At 39.4% G+C, this 13,977-nt stretch overlaps 1 long non-coding RNA gene across 3 annotated transcripts in view; it reads right to left on the bottom strand.

Annotated features, from left to right (window-relative positions):
* The window catches only part of LOC106882367 (uncharacterized), a 102,577-nt gene that overhangs the window by 45,656 nt on the left and 42,944 nt on the right, over nt 1-13,977 (bottom strand). For all 3 annotated transcript variants that reach the window (XR_016237649.1, XR_016237648.1, XR_001410990.3), the window contains one exon: nt 1-13,977. This exon is cut by the window's left edge and continues 45,656 nt beyond it; it is cut by the window's right edge and continues 21,335 nt beyond it. This is a non-coding gene — a long non-coding RNA (uncharacterized LOC106882367).

Raw genomic sequence — 13,977 nt, 5'->3', positions numbered from 1 at the left:
TGCTACACTCCATGTTCCTGCTGCCACCCAATATAATAGTCGTTCTGCTCCACCTTGCCGTTGTCACTACATTCTGTTCACAGTTGTTCTGCTCCACTTTGTTGTTGTCACTACCTTCTGGTCACAGTTGCTCTGCTTCATGTTCCTGCTGTCACCAAATCTAAGTCATAGTTGCTCTGCTTCATGTTCCTGCTGTCATCAGAAGCCATACCCAGGAGTTCTGCTACAACTTGTAGTTGTCACCACATTCTGGTTGCAATTGATCTGCTTCATGTTCAAGTCATAGATGCTCTGCTTCATGTTCCTGCTATCATTAAATCCCAGTCGCACTTGCTCTGCTCCAACTTGCTGTTGTCACCACATTCAGGTTACAGTTGCTCTGCTTCATGTTCCTGCTCCCACCAAGTCGAAGTCATAGTTGCTCTGCTCCATGGTGCATTTATCACACACTCTTGTCACCACATGCATTAGTCACTTTCTATCATCATCAGTCCTCAGCTACAGTTGCACTCACTTTTCTTCATATCACTATATTCTAGTCTCAGTTAATGAATTCCATCTTCCTGCTGCCTCCACACTTCAATTGAAGTTGCTCTGCTCCAAATTCCAATTGCCACTACCACATCTTGACTGCACTTTATCTTCTGCATCCTCCTGTTGTCACTACCTCTGATAGTTGCTCTCATCCACCTTTCTGTTGTCAGCACAGCAGTGTCACATTTGCTCTGCTTCATGTTCATGCAGTCAAATTCTCTTGACAGTTGCTTTTCCTGATGTACCAGTTGTCATCACACACCAGATATGAGTGTTCTTTTCCATGCCCCTCTGTCAATGCTATCACAGTTCTTCACTTCTATCTCCCCGATGTCATCACACTCCAGTTATAGTTGCTCCACTCCATCTTGAAGTTGTCCCTAGATTCTCATCACAGTTGCTCTTCTGCTTGCTCCTGTTGTCAACACTTCTACGTCACAATTGCTCTTCTCCATGTTTCTGTTGCCCTCTCATATGCCTTTGCTTCATGTTCCTGTTGTCACCAAATCCAAGTCACAGTTGATTTGCTCCATGTCCCTGTAGTCTCCATATGCCAGTCACAGTTATTCTTTCCCATGTACCAGTTGTCACATGTCAGTCACAGTTACTCTCCTCCTCAGACGCATTGTGTTCCTATTGACATCATGTCAAGTCACAGAACCTCAATTATGGATTCTCAACTTCATCTTTTCTGTACATATCATTCCCAGGAAGATTTAACTATTTCTAGTTGGTGGATGAATATGTAGTGTCTCCTATTTCTTGACCCATTGTCACTATGTCCAATCACAAATGTTGTATTAGGTTGTCACACATGAAATGTATTTGAAAGGTAACAATAAAATGCTTCAGAAGTGTTAGAGAACTGATTTATTTAATCAAAGTATGATCCATGTTCATACCTTCAAATAAAAAAATTTCATTTTTTGCTGTGATAAGCTGTCCGAATGCTCCTATTACCTCTTCTCTATGTATGAATGTTTTATTGCACATGAAAAGATCAAAATGCTTAAACAATAATCAGTAGGAGAAATATCTAGGGAATAGAGAGGATGTTGCAAAATCTTAGTTCAGGCTTTGCAACTTTTGGATTATAGCTTGAGAAGTGTGAAGACATGCATTGTTAGAGAGCAAGATTGGGCCATCTCTATTCACAAGTCTGGGTTGCTTTTTTCCAAATTCTCATGCATACAATCAATCTCCTGACAATACAATGTTGCTGTTACCATTTTTCCTTGTTGTAAAAATGAATAATCACCTTTGCAGACCACCATACAGTAACCATTAACTTTTTAGAGTGCAATGGTGGTTTTGGGTAGTGTTTAGGTGACTCTCCTGCATCTAATCACTGTCCTGTTCTGCTGTTGTCAAAGAGTATCCAATTCTCATCACACATGTAATGATTCAATGCAAAAATGGTTCTTTTTCCAGTCAAAAAAGCAATAAGGAGCACACTTCGAGGCACCTGTTTTTCTGAATCTCATTCTGTTGATGTAGAACAAACCTATCCAATTTTTTTCAGATGTTGGGAAACAGTTGTGTAAGATGTTTAGAGTTCTGATGAAAGTTTTCAAATTTTGTTCAACCAAAGCATTTAATTCATCATGCCGAACATCTGATTTTGGCCTCCCCCTTGGTTCATTTTCAAGGCTATCATCTCCTGAACGAGATCTATGGAACTTCTCTGGACAGTTCTGATGTCAACAAAACCATTACCAAAGACTCGCTTTGATATTCTGTAGAGCTTGTGATAGAATGACCCAGTTTGTACTCATACAAGAAAATCACTCAACATTGTTTGGTTGCTATCATTTTCATAAGGTCTGTGAGTATGAATTTTGTATACCAATATTGTTTGGAAAGAAAAACAGTCAAGATGAAATGCAAGGGTATACATAGTTGAGTTTTTAAATGATTGAAATATGTAATTAAAAATGTGACATTTCATGTGTGACAACCAAGTACTCTAAGTCACTAGCTATTGTAATCCTCCTCAAAATATTGTCAGATTCCCCATCTTCTTGTGACCTTATTTCAGTCTAAGTTGCTATTCTCACCATTACACCAACCAAGTAATGTCGAAATGTTTCACAGATGCTTCTTTCCACTTCATCATCACATATCAAGGTTCATTGTTTGCCAATGTCTTCATTACTTCAATCAACCTTATGAATTTTGTCATCATATCCAGTCACAGATGCTTCATGTAGCTTGTTCACACTGTAACTTGAAAGCATTTTAGTCAAAACATTATTCAACAGAGACAGGATGACATTTGAAGATCTGGTGGTTGTTACTTGATTAATAATCACATAGTATCTCTCCATTGCTAATTTGTCATCATGTCAATCAGATGCTCTCCTTAACCATGTTGCTGTTATCACCATCTTAGTCACAGATTTTCATCAAATCCGTTTAAAACACATCTAAATTGTAGTTGCTTTGCTCAAACTTATGACTGGATTGGGATTGTCCTCATTTCAGATGCTCTACTTCATCTTCCGTTTTACACCATATCTTAAGTCACAAAAAGCTCCCATCTAGTTTTTACAGTATCTGTTGCTGGTTTTTGTTTATATCTTTCTGACCTATTATTAATTGTCATCAGCATTTATCAATTATAGATTTGCTCCTTCCTGTTTTTGGTACCATATCTCAGTCACATATTCTCTGCTCTGTTGTATTGTAACATTGAGTCATAGATGTTTGCACTATTCTGCAATTGTCTTTTTGGTATCACCATAACTTGACTATCAAGAGACTGTTCCACTTTGTAACATCAACAAATTGGGTCAAAGTATCTGTAATTGATTTGATGACAATTTCATAATTACATATTTAAACAGAGGTAACAACAGTAGAAAAGTATCCCATGAAGTTGGCACTAATCAATAGATTACAGGATTCATCATACCAACAATTCATCACAATTGTTTTCTAATGACCTCAGTTTACTGCTTAATGCTGCTTCCCACTGTAGCAAGTTGCAGGTGGAAGATATCATGAGGCTGACATATTCCTCATGATATCTTCCATCTGCTTTCTCTCTGGAACATTTCATAAGTCTTCACTTACATATTCTCTATTGAAGTTGTCACCAGTGTTTTGTAAAGGTTGTTCCAACATATAATTACCAATCAATTTATAGATGTTTCATCAAGCAGATGCTATTAATTTCCACTAATGTTCTACCACTTAATTGACACAAGCTTTCATTAAATGTTTTGTCATGTTATCAATTTCTATAGTGTATGCTCCATCATCAATTTCCATTTATGATTTATAACTCACAAATTTCCTGAAGATGATCTGTCACTAGCTTGCAATCAGACATGTACAAGCTTCATTTTACAATTGCTAAATGCATATATGCTGTTATTGTACATAACGCCAGTTGACTATTAAAATTATCTTTGAGATTCCTATATAACTGAAAATCAATCAAACAAAAGCTGCTTCTGATCTACGATGTAATCACAATGTGTTGTAGTGGAAAAAGCAGTAAGTGAAAGATAGTACATCATGTGCTGAACACTGAATGTCTTTGTCTCCATTTTACTGTCTCTTATATTGGCCTTGCCTATGCAAGATAAGATACTAATGAAATTGGAAATGAATGTCACCAGTTTCCATTAAATATTTTTTTGTCATATTCATCACTAGCTTCTATTAAATATTCCATCATAGTTGCCACCACTAGTTGTCATCAGCTTCTGTTTGCAGCACGATAGTTGTCTTGATTTTATGCACAATTACAGTTCTCACCAACTTCAATCAGCTGCTCCACTAGTTTGTCCCCAGTTTCCAGTAGGTATTTCACAACACAGCCGTCAATCTTGAGATGTTTCATGAAGACGCTTGCCACCAGTTTCTTGTCAACAATGTTCCACCACATAGTTCTCACCAGCTGTGTCAATTGTAGATATCCTCATATATTCTCTTTCACAATCCATGGATTTTTCTTTTCCTCTCTCACATCTGAAGTCCAATAGTTGATAATCATTGTTGTTACACAGTAAACACCTGGTACCAGATACACAAGTCCCCACACCAAGACATGGTATCTGCAAAAGAAAATATCTGAAAAGAAAAAAAAAACTCACCTCTTCTTTCAAGCTTACAAATAAGCACTGATGTGCTACAGTCTCTTCAATACATAAATCTTTCAGATATTCAAAGCAATCATTAGACATTGCCATTGTATGTAGAAATACTGTTTTACATATTACGACCTGATTGGCAAAGATCAGTCACATAAAGAAAATCAAACAAAATCTACCTCCACTTCTTGTCCCTCAAGTCACAATGGTAAGCAACAATCTTAGATACCTCAGGGTAGTGTTATTTTCATCAGTTTTCACCAGCTTCCATAAGATGGTCCACAATTGCCACCAACTTCTTTCATGTTCTGTCACAGTTTCCACAAGTTTCTTGTTAGTTACATACACATTCAATTTTGTTAATATGTAGATACCAATAGCCTGAAAATAAAGTAAAACAAGCCTCCACTTCTTTTTGCTTCACAAGTCACCACTCAGTCACAGGGCTATCATCAGGTTCTGCTCTATACTTCCATAGTCTTCATGCAGTCACAATTTCTCTGCTCCATATTCCATACTTATCTATAGTTGCACATGAAAAACCCACCTCTTCTTCCAGTTTCACAAATCAGCAATGACAGGTCACACTCTCTTCAATACACAAATCTGCCTCCAGAAGTTCAAATCATCACCAGCTATCACATATATTGGACACTAGACATCAGTGCTATGTGGAAATTCTCTTGTGTTACATCTCAACAATTGACTGCCAAGCATTATTCAAATGACAATAAACCTGAAAATGAAACAGAATATATCTCCACTTCTTGTCTCTCAGGTCATCATCAACAAGCTACAAATGTAGATACCTCAATGCAGGGCCATCATAAGGTTGGTATTCATCTTCAGATGCACATATTTCACCACAATTGTTACCATTTTCCATTTGGTGCATCACAGTCGTTAGATGCTTTGTTCTCATCATCAGTTTCATTTGGATGTTCCATCACAGTTAATTATTTCCAGTCACTGTTGTTAATATGTAGCTGCTAATGATCTGATACAAATAGCCTGAAAATGAAGCAAAACAAGCCTCCACTTTTGTTTCACAGGTCATCACACAGTCACAGCCTTAGATGGCACAGTCATCACTAGTCTCCATCAGTAATAGGACCATTATAAAACTGGTATTACTCTTTAGTTGCACATATTCCATTCTGTTGAAATGTGTCAAAATTAGATACTCAGCTTCCTTTGGATGTTTCATCAGTTATCTCCAATTCCACATTCACTTTCTTTAATGTGTAGATATTCTGAAAATGAAGCAAAAATATACCTCCAATTGCTTCTGCTAAACGGTCTGTCAGTTGCCAGCTTCCACTAGACATTCCAACAGTTCTTATTAGCTTCCATCAGATGTTTCAGTCATCTCAGTCAGTACCAGATTCTATTACACTGCTTCATCACAAAGTTGCCACCAGTTTTGTCAATTATTGACATCACCTTTATAGTCACTTTCACAATCAACACATTTTGATGCCAATAGCCTGAAAATTAAGCAAAACAAACCTCGACTTCTTTTCTTTCACAGGTCAATACTCAGCCACAACTTTAGGTGCCAAAGAGGTCCTTCATGAAGTTAGTAAATACCTTTCATCATATTCAATCACAATTGCCACCAGCTTCCATTTCATGTTCAACAGCATCCATTAATTTATTGCATCACAGGTCGTCCTTAGATTTTCCACCATACAACTGTCACCAGCTTCCATTGAATATACTACCACTTTCGTCACCAGCATATAATAAGACATTCCAGCTCCTTCACATTATCATCAGTAACCAGATCTTCCTTCACAAAGTTGTCACCAGCTTCATTAATTATGGATGTCAACATATTCACTTTCACCATCTGTCACAATTTTATTTCCCCTCCATGTTCATGGTTCAGCAGTTGCCAATCTTTGCTGTTACACACCAAACACCTGGTACTAGACATGTGAGTACCACTCAATGACAGGATAACTGCAACAGAAACTAGCTGAAAAGAAAATCTCACCACCTCTTTCAATCTCACAAATAAGCAATGATGTGCCAGTCTCTTCAATGCAAAAGGTTGTCTCAAATGTTCAGATCACCAGCCACCATATATGATGTTGGACATTAGACATCACTCTGCTATAAGGAAATTCTTTTGTTTTAAATATCAGTTGACTGCCAAATGGTCGCATTACAATAATCCTGAAATTGAAACAAAAAAAACTCCACTTCTTGTCTCTCAGGTCACCAGATTCCATTAAATGTCCCACTGTTGTCAATGACATGTCATTTGCTTCCTTTGCATGTTGTAGTGTAGTTGTCAATAGATTCTTGTCAGTCACACACGCACATTCACTTCTGGTAAATAGGTGGATACCAGCAATTGATCAGATAATCTGTAAATGAAGCAAAACATACCTCCACTTTTTGTATCATAGGCCAGTCTGTCAGACATCGCTTTAAGATATTCCATGACACTTGCTAGTTTCTATTAGATGCTCCATCACAGTTGTTCATAAGACTACATCAGCTTCCCTTGGATGTTCCATCAGTCATCACCAGTTCTCTGACATGCATCTGCACATTCACTTTTGTTAATAAGAGGGTCCCCATGATTGATCAGATGTCAACAACCTGAAAGTGAAGCAAATAATACCTCCACATCCGTTTATTGCACAGGCCAGTCTGTTAGACACAACTTTAAGATATTCCACGACACTCGCCACGTTTTCTGTAATGCTCTGAGATTTCACAAGGTTCCACTGGATGGCCTATCACAGTTGCTTCCATTAGATATTCTGTCAAATTAATCACCAGCTTACAACAGACATTCCATCTCAGTTGTCACCAGCTTCAATTGCACATTCTAGTAGAGTTCTCATTAGCTTTCATCAGATAATCTGCCATAGCTGTCACCAACTTTCATTCCATACTCCATCATTTATTGTGTTACACAAACTGTCCTCAGAGATGTACATCACAGCTGTTGCCACTTTCCTTTCAGATATGCTCCATCAGTTTCGATGGCTTCCATTAGATATACCACCACATTCATCACCAACTTGTAATAAATATTCTACCCCACTTTTCACCAGTTTTGTCAATTACAGATGTCAACCTCATATATTCACAATCAATTCTTTCTCTTCCTCTCACATGTATAGTTCAGCAGTTGACAACCGTTGTTAAACATCTGGCACCAGAAACACAATTTCCACACAATGACAGGATATCTGCAAAAGAAAAACCCACTTCTTCCAGATTTTCCACGGCTGTCATCAGCTTCCTTTGGACATCTAATCAGTCATTAGCAGTTCCTTTACAGTTGCATGCACGTTCACTTTCACTAATATGCGAATGCCAGTGATTGATCAGCTACCAATAACCTGAAACTGAAGCAAATCATACTTCCACTTCTTCCTCACAGTCAATTACAACTTTAAGCTGTTCTAGGATATTTAACACAAGTTTCCATTTAATGTTCCACAAAGTCATCACTTCCATTAGATAGCCTGTTGCATTTGTCACTAGCTACGATTCCATGTCCTTCACAAGCATTCATTATTTACCATGTAACACAATTGTCATCAATGTTCTACAACAGAGCCATTACACTTTCTTTTCAGATATGTTAGACCAGCTTCCTGTAGATTGCTTCATCATATTGTCATCAGTAGCCAGATATTTCACCAAAAACTCACCATTTTCCGTTCAAAAATGTTCCATGTGAATGTCAGTTTCTTCAATTATGTCACTATTAGAATTCCACTTTTCTCTTCCTCTCTTGAATGAATAGTCCAGCAGTTTATGATTTATACAGTACAATAACCACCTGGTACCAGATACACAGTCACTGAATCAGAACTTTTGTATCTGCAATAAAAAAACATCTAAAAACAAATTTCACTTCTTTCAATCTCCCAAGCCAGTTTCCATTACATGGTCATCACATTTGCAATCAACTTTCATCAGATGTCCAGCCACTGTTGCTAGGTCATCAGTTTCTATTAACTGTCCTGCCAGTTGCCACCAACTCTATACCAGATGACCTACTACAACTGTTATTAGTTTCCATTGCACTTATGGACAGACTCATTAGATATCGAAGAGCCTAAAAATGAAGCAAAACAAACAACTTCATGTCTCCCAGCTCAGCAGTCAGTCAACAACTGTGGATGTCTAAAGACAGAGTCATCATAACTTTCATAATAATCATCAGTTGCATTCAATTACAATTGCAACAAGCTTTCATTAAATGTTCCATCACAAAGTTGCCATCAGTTAATAGTCAATGGTAAATATCATCCTCAGCAAGAAGAGAAAATACTTAAAAAGAGCTTGCTAATCTCCAGATGTTCAATCACTTTTGTCATCAGTCATCAGATGTTCCATCACTGCCACCATCAGTCATCAGATGTTCCATCACTGCCACCATCAGTCATCAGATGTTCCATCACTGCCACCATCAGTCATCAGATGTTCCATCACTGCCACCATCAGTCATCAGATGTTCCATCACTGCCACCATCAGTCATCAGATGTTTCATCACTGTCACCAGATGTTCCACCACTACCACCATCAGTGTCCAGATGTTCCACCAGTCTCCCGATGAACCATCACAGTTGCCATATGTTCCATCACTGTTGCATTCAATCTTCAGATGCTGCATCGCAGTTGCCAGCCTCCAGATACACCACCAGTGTCCAAATGTTCCATCACACATCTATCACCAGTTGGTTGTCTATTATAGATGTCATCGTCATCTGCAAAGGAAAATACTTTAAAGAAAGACTCACCAGTCTCCATTAGATGTTCCAATGCTGTTGCCACCAGTCCCCAAACGTTCCATCACAGTTGCCACCAGTCTCCAGACATTCCATCATAGTTGCCACCAGACGTTCCATCATAGTTGCCACCGGACGTTCCATCATAGTTGCCACCGGACGTTCCATCGCAGTTGCCACCAGTCTCCAGACGTTCCATCGCAGTTGCCACCAGTCTCCAGATGATCCACACAGTTGCCACTAGTTTCTTTTAGATATAAAAATGCCTGAAAATGAAGCAAAATGAGCCTTGTCTTTCTTCTGAAGTTACCAGTCCTTTGGATGTTTGTAGATGTTTACAACAGGTTCAATTTGTCACATTCTATCACAATTGCCAACAGCTTTCTTTAGATGTCCTGTCACCCATTTTACCAATTTCCAGTCAATGTTCAGTTCATCAGCAGCAGTTTCCATCGTATATTCCATCAGAAAATTAACAAGGAGATTCTACCAAATAGTTATCACCAACTTCTCAGAAATGTTCCATCACACAGACATCACCAGTCAATTGTCGATCACATCCTTATCTGCGAAAGAAAAACCTAAAAGAAAGACTTGCCAGTTCTCATTAGATGTTCCATCACAGCTGCCACCAGTTTCCAGATGTTCCTTCACAACTTTCATTTAACATTCCAGGGATGCCACCAGCTTCCATTGAATGTTCTACCAGTTGTCACAAGTCTTCATTTTGTTCCAGGACAGCTGCCACCAGTCCCCAATAGAAGTTCCATCACAGATGACATACACATGTGCAAAAGAAAATATCTGAAAAGAATTCCTCTTCTTTCACTTACATAAATTGGCAATGACTTGATAAATGAATCTCTTCCAAATGTCCAAATCATCAATAGTCATCACTGTGCTTTGTGGAGATTTTGTTAGCAGCTTTCATCAGGTTCTACCACACTTTCAACCAGTCTTTGGTATGTGTTCCATCACAGTAGTCACCATTCTCCAGAGGTTCTCTCAGTTGCCACCCATATCTGATTCATTAGGTTATCAAAAAGCCTGAAAATGAAACAGAATGAGTCACTTCTTTCATCTAATGTTATCAATCCTGTTGATATTTGTAGATGTTTAAGGCAGGTCCATCATAATCATTAGATGCATTCCATTGTAGTTGCATAAAACTTCCATTAGATGTCCTGACATCCATTTTACCATTTCCAGTAGATAATTTTCTATTAGCTAAGACCAGTCATCAAATAGATGTCACTTTTAACTGCAAAAGAAGCTATCTGAAAAAAGAAATGCACCAGTCTCCATTAGATGCTCTATCACAATTTCCACCAGCCAAATGTTTCATGACAGCTTTCACCAGTCTCCAGATGCTCCACTAAAGTTCATTAGGCATTTCAGAGATGTCATCAGCCTTCCTTATGTGTTCTATCAAAACTGACATCAGTCTCCATATGTTCCATCGCAGTTGCCACCAGATTCCATCAGAAGTTGCGTCGCAGTTGCCACCGGCTTCCAGATGATACACCACAGGTGTCACCAGTTTCATGTTGGACACATTACAGATGTAAATACAAAAGCCTGAAAATGAATCAACATGCACCATTTCTTTCCTCCTAAGTCACCAGTCTTGGTAACACTTGTAGATGTTCATGTCAGGGCAATCATAACTTTGGTAAGAATTAGTTGCATTCCATCTTAACTGCCAACAGCTTTTATTAGATGTTCTGTTAGTCAGCACTAGCCTCCACCAATTTGTCACAATATCTTCCATCCAACAGTTGTCACCTGTTGATTGTCAATTGCAGATGTCATCCCCATCTGCAAAAGAAAATACCTGAAAAGAAAATCACTTCTTTCCACCTCACAAATAGCTAATGATGAGCCAGTCTCTTCAATATATAAAGCTGTTTCAAATGTTCACAGATCTTCATGTTTCACAATAATCATCATTATGCTTTGCTTTTGTAAGCAAATTTCACTAGTCATTTCAGTGCTGTCATCACCTCCTATTAGATGTTCTACCACAGTTATCAGTCTCCATCACGTGCCACCACATTTGGCATCAGTAACCAGATGTTCCATCATTTTGTTTCCACCAGTTTTCAAATTTTCCATAAAGGTTGCCACCTGTCTCCTGTAGACATTCCATAACAGATGCCACTAGTTACCAGTAGAAGTTTCACCACACTTATCATTCTCATATGCAAAGTAAAGTACCTAAAAAGAACTCTTCTTTCAGTCACACAAATCAGCAATAACATGCCAGTCGTACCAAAATATAAAGCTGTGTCAGATGTTCAAATCATCAGCAGTGATCACGTTTCACAACAGACGTCAGTGTGCTATGTGAAGATTCTTTTGTTTGCAGCTTTAATTAGGCATTCTAGATCTGCCACCAGCATCATTAGATGTTCATCACAGTCGCCAACAATCTCGACGAAATGTTCCAACACAGTCGCCAGCAGTCTCCACAAGATGTTCCATCAGTCACCAGCAGTCTCCACGAGATGTTCCATCACAGTCGCCAGCAGTCTCCACAAGATGTTCCATCAGTCGCCAGCAGTCTCCACAAGATGTTCCATCAGTCTCCACGAGATGTTCCATCAGTCGCCAGCAGTCTTCACAAGATGTTCCATCAGTCGCCAGCAATCTCCACAAGATGTTCCATCAGTCTCCACGAGATGTGTCATCAGTCGCCAGCAGTCTCCACAAGATGTTCCATCAGTTGCCAGCAGTCTCCACGAGATGTGTCATCAGTCGCCAGCAGTCTCCACAAGATGTTCCATCAGTCGCCAGCAGTCTCCACAAGATGTTCCATCAGTCGCCAGCAGTCTCCACGAGATGTGTCATCAGTCGCCAGCAGTCTCCACAAGATGTTCCATCAGTCGCCAGCAGTCTCCACAAGATGTTCCATCAGTCACCAGCAGTTTCCACAAGATGTTCCCTCAGTCGCCAGCAGTCTCCACAAGATGTTCCATCAGTCTCCACGAGATGTTCCATCACAGTCGCCAGCAGTCTCTACGAGATGTTCCATCAGTCACCAGCAATCTCCACGGGATGTTCCATCACAGTCACCAGCAGTCTCCACAAGATGTTCCATCAGTCGCCAGCAGTCTCCACGAGATGTTCCATCAGTCGCCAGCAGTCTCCACAAGATGTTCCATCAGTCGCCAGCAGTCTCCACAAGACATTCCATCAGTCGCCAGCAGTCTCCACAAGACGTTCCATCAGTCGCCAGCAGTCTCCAGCAGTCTCCACAAGACGTTCCATCAGTCGCCAGCAGTCTCTACGAGATGTTCCATCACAGTCGCCAGCAGTCTCCACAAGGTGTTCCATCAGTCACCAGCAGTCTCCACAAGATGTTCCATCAGTCACCAGCAGTCTTCATGAGATATTCCATCACAGTCGCCAGCAGTCTCCACGAGATGTTCCATCAGTCACCAGCAGTCTCCACAAGACGTTCCATCAGTCGCCAGCAGTCTCTACGAGATGTTCCATCACAGTCGCCAGCAGTCTCCACAAGATGTTTCATCACAGTTGCCACTGACCTCCATGAGATTTTACACCAGCCTCCAGATGATCCAGTTGCCACCAGTTTTCATTACAAATATAAATAAAGCCTGAAAATGAAGCAAAACATACCACTTCTTTCCTTTTAAGTCATCAGTCCCTGTGAACATTTGTAGGGCAGGACAATCATAACTGTGGTAAGAACTGCATTCCATCAGAATGGCCAGCAGCTTTCATTCAGTGTTCTGTCACTTTTTTTGCCAAACCTCCACCATATAGCCACCATCAATGTCACAATTCTTCCATTATACAGTTGTCACCAGTGTCCTCTCATCTGCAAAATAAAATACCTGGAGATACTCACCTCTTTCAGTTTCACAATTTGGTAATGATCAGCCAGTCTTTTTCAATATATAAATCTATCTCAGAAGTTCAAATTATCACCATCACATTTCACAACAATCATCACTATGCTATACTGAGATTCTTTTGTAAGCAGCTTCTATTAAATCTTCTACCAGTTTTCACCAGCTTTCATCATGTTCCATCATAGTTGACACCAGTCACCAGATAGCCTGATACTTGCCATATCTCCATCGGATGGTCCATCCCAGTTGTCAATCTACAGATGTTACACCACAGTTGCAAATCTAAATCAGAAGTTCCACCACAATTGCCAGATCCATCATAACAACAATGAGTTGCATTCCATTCTAACTGCCACCAGCTTTCATCAGATGTCTGGTCACCCACCTCTCCATCCATTGTTCAATTACAGTTGTCACCTGTCTCCATCTGATGTTACATCACAGTTGCCAATCTCCATTAGATGTTTCACCACAGCTGCTAAATTCCAATCAGAATTATATACACAGTTGCCACCAGTTTCTTGTCTAATTCATTAGATAATAAAAAGCTTGAAATAAAGCAAAATGAGCCAACTCTTTCCTCCAAAGTTACCACTCCTGTCAACATTTGAATGTTATCCTCATCTGCAAAGTAAATACCTGTAAAGATAAAGTGACTTGTCTCTAGATATTTTTTCAGTTGCCACCATTCTTCGTAAGAT

Source organism: Octopus bimaculoides, chromosome 20, assembly GCF_046866305.1.
Source record: "Octopus bimaculoides isolate indiv1 chromosome 20, ASM4686630v1, whole genome shotgun sequence".
In the NCBI taxonomy this organism is placed as follows: Eukaryota; Metazoa; Mollusca; class Cephalopoda; order Octopoda; family Octopodidae; genus Octopus; species Octopus bimaculoides.
This window is presented reverse-complemented; position numbering and strand designations above follow the sequence as displayed.